Consider the following 3897-nt stretch of genomic DNA (forward strand, 5'->3'; position numbering starts at 1 on the left):
ACCAATCTGAGGTCATGATGATAGAAAAAGCATTAATGAGACCTAAGCAAACAGTGTTATCTGGAGTTCCAGCTGCAGCATAAGGTATAAATACGTAGTGCATACTCCAAACAAACCCTCAACTGCTTCTATGGCATGTGTGCACTCATCTATAAACACTGGGGGAAGAGAGAAACAAAGTGATATTTATACTACAGAGGGGGCACAAAGAGGGAGGGAGGCAAGGTGGGAGTTTCTGCGAAATGGGATTTTAAGGAGGCTGCTGCAGCAAGGGCAAGATACAAGCAGGAGGGTAAGGGAACACCCCACACATCCATATTCCTTTCAGATGGCAATGAAGAAGATACCTTTAGTTGGGTAATATATTTAAAAGATAGATGAAAGCTTTGGAGTGATACAACCCTTTTAGATAGTCTAATGCAGGGGTGTCGAACTCATTTATTATGAGGGCTGGATCTGACATAAATGAGACCTTGTTGAGCCATGTGTATTATAAAATGTAATGCCAGGTAGTGGAGATATAAACTTTATAAAGCACACAAACACAAAGGGTTTTTTTTTACTTAAAATAAAAACATGCTTAAAACATTAGCACTCTTGCAATATTTTATTTAACAGTGTCTGATAACTGACACCTCTTGCTCTGAATTATTACATCAAAATGTCTGTGCTGTTGCAATCTTGAACATGCTGTTCAGGTGTGTATCTGTAAGCTGCAAACCTACAATGACACAGCAGCAGCAGAACTGGAAGAAGAAACAGAAGACAGCCAGTTCCACTGTGGGCCTGATAGAAGCCCTCCGGGAGCCTAATCCAGCCCCTGGGGCCGCATGTTTGACACCCCTGATCTAATAGACAACAACAACAAAAAGCCAATATACATCCATTATTGCCTTTTTACCACCTAATAGTTTAGTATGATTCAGAGGCTTGCTTCCAGTATTGTAAATCTTAAGTTATTATTTACTGTTTATATAGCACCAGCCAGGGCTCCCAAGTACTTACCTTAATTCAGCGGGGGATGTATAGTTCTTCGCGGGACCATTCCCGTGGGGAAAACACAGGCGTTGCACTATTCCGTCACCCAGACGTGACGTAGGCACGTAGCCGGGCAACACTCTAGCAATGGGGCTGGAAACTCGATCGTACCATTGAGTTTCCAGTCCCATTACCAGAGCGTCGCCCAGCTATGTGCCCACGTCACGTCTGGGCGACGGAATAGTGCAGCGCCTGTGTTCCAAGCAAGAATCTTCCGGCGGGGAAGCATGTGTCCCCCGCCGGATCGTAGGTAGGTACTTGGGAACCCTAGCACCAGCATTGTAGACAACACTCCACAGAACAACCTAAATAATAAAAACAAGTCTGTGTCCTGAGGAGCATACAATCTAAGTGCTGACTGTAGGGAAGACCAAGGGGAAGAAAGGATAGTAGTGAGAGAATGGAAGCAGTAACAAAGCCAGATGAGAGAAGATCTTAAAACCTCCTCAAAGCATTAAATTAATGAACTTAAAGAACTCCTTAATTAACTCCAAGCAAAGTCCATGCAGCAGTTGGAGGTTTTGCAGTGGCCACGCCAGCACACTTCACAGCAAAAGGAGGCTCTTTAGGAATGGGTGGGGTCTCAGCATGAGGAGATGAGAATGATGCATCTTTAGCCAGCACAGGAAATCAACTAGTCAAGGCTGACTCAGAAGTCCAACTGCAGAGTACCCAATTGGGGGCAGCTGAGGAGATCCAGGAGCTGAATGAGAAGCTGATGGGCTTGGACGGTTAAGTTATGAAGCTGGTAGCTGAAAAGCATGAGTTTATCCAGGAGCCAATCAGACTTCTTTATCCCACACTAGCCTGATACCCGTGCTTTGCTACAGTATATAAGTTCTGTAAATCCAGTTGTAACACTGATGATGTGAAGTTTGAAATGCAACATTTGTTGTATGAATTCTAACGGAGAAGATTGTAGTGTAAGAAATGAAGTGAGACATACGTACTTCCCCCCCCCCACTACTGAAGGATCTCCCTCTAGACCACGTTGGTGGTTCTGCCCTCAGGTGCTAGGATCACCAGGCTGCTTGATGAGCTCACTCTGGAGCAGGCCACATAGAACTGTCCATTTAAGAAGCAGTCATCTCATCTGTTAAGTCAACTTCTGCCACCATCAGTAACTGATCTTGGGACTTGATAGTCATAACAAAGCAGACCGTGAGGGGAACTTTGCTGCACTCCTAAGTTGCCTCCTCCTTATAGTGTTGGTGTATCTGGCTCTACGTTTCCCAGGAGCTTTCTTGGGGGCAGTAAGAGGTGAGAGGTGTGAGGGGGAGTTGGTGTGAGGGAGCGGTGATGTGGTGGACATTTCTTCAGGTTCATGAGGATTGCTAAGGTGATGCTGATTCGGCAGCCTCCCCAATGACTTTCAATGCTCTGCCCCTGCTCCTGCACCTGACAGACCACCTATCAGGTGGAGGAGGGGTGAGTGTGAGTGTATCTAAAGCTATTGGAGAGGCTGGTCCAGCAGCATTGCTAAAGTGATCCTGCTGGGGCAGCCTCCCTGATGGATTAAAGTACCCTGGCCCTGCTCCTTCACCTGACAAACACCTGCATGTCTGGTGCTGGGTGTGTGTGTGTTTAAAGGCATTGGGGAGGCTGGGCCAGCAACAGTGCTAAGGTAATCCTACTAAGCAAGCCTCCCTGAAGGCTGTAAGCATCCCACCCCCTCTCCTACACCTGACAGGTAGCTGCCTGTCCAGGGTAGGAGGGGGAGGGGGAGGAGTATTAGAAGCCACTGTGGAGGTGGGGCTGCACCTGTTAGGTGTAGGAGGTGGGGGGAGTGTGTTGGAAGCCATTGGAGAGGCTGGGCCAGCATTATTATTGAACCTCACAGGTGCTTGTTGGCCACTCCCGATTTCCTCAACTGTCATTAGCTCTGTGCAGTCCCCTGTAACTGTAGGTTTTTTTCCCCTCAGAACTCTGAGCTCTGCAGCGGACCCATCAGAGAGTGGGGGGTGCAGGGAGAGAGCTGCAGGGGGAGCACATTTTCCTCTTTTTGACCCACTTAGGGGTTGAATTTCTAAAAATCCCTTCTTAGCGAGCACCTACGCCATGGTGGGAGCGCTCTCCCCGAATTTGGTGTCTCTAGGTCCAGCAGTTTGGCCTGGGCATTGATTTTACGGTGAGGGGACTTTCTTTTATATATATTTAGACTAGGAATAAGGCCCGTTGTGGAAATAAATACAATGAGATCTAGAAATAGGTTCTGGGAGAGTGCCAAGGCCTTGGGCACTCAGCGTCAATGTGCTGTGGTGACCTCAGCAGGGTATGACACAGAGTCCACCGTTTTCTCCAGAGGAACTGATCTCTGCTACTTGAAGAGCAGTTGTAATTTTCAGTGACCTCCAGCCCTTTCCTGGAGATTGGCAACAATTGTTACTCAGGAGGAAATGGCTGGTTTGGAGGATGGAGTCTATGGCATTGTACCTGTCTGAGGTCCCACCCTTCCTCAAACCTCACCGTCTCCAGGCTCGACCCCCCCAAATCTCCATGAACTTCCCAACCTGAAGTTGGCAACTCTATCTGGTTGGGAGGGTGGAGTCTATGGCACTGAACCTTTCTGAGGACCCACCCCTCCTCAAATCTCACCCTCTCCAGGTTCCATCCCTCAAATCTCCAGGAATTTCCCACCTGGAGTTGGCAACCCTATCTCCTTCCCAGCCAATCATCTTCTGCCTTTATTTCCCCCTCTTCGGCTTTCCATTCCCCCCCCACACACACACATACACCTGCAGCCTTTCCCATGCTCTGAAGCCCTGACTGCCAGAGTCCACCATTTTCCGTGCTCTGAAGCCCTGACTGCCACAGAGTCCACCATTTTCTCCAGGGGAACTGATCTCTGCCATCTGGAGA

The sequence above is a fragment of the Gekko japonicus genome, unplaced genomic scaffold, assembly GCF_001447785.1.
Source record: "Gekko japonicus isolate JY-2015 unplaced genomic scaffold, Gekko_japonicus_V1.1 scaffold1769, whole genome shotgun sequence".
In the NCBI taxonomy this organism is placed as follows: domain Eukaryota; kingdom Metazoa; phylum Chordata; class Lepidosauria; order Squamata; family Gekkonidae; genus Gekko; species Gekko japonicus.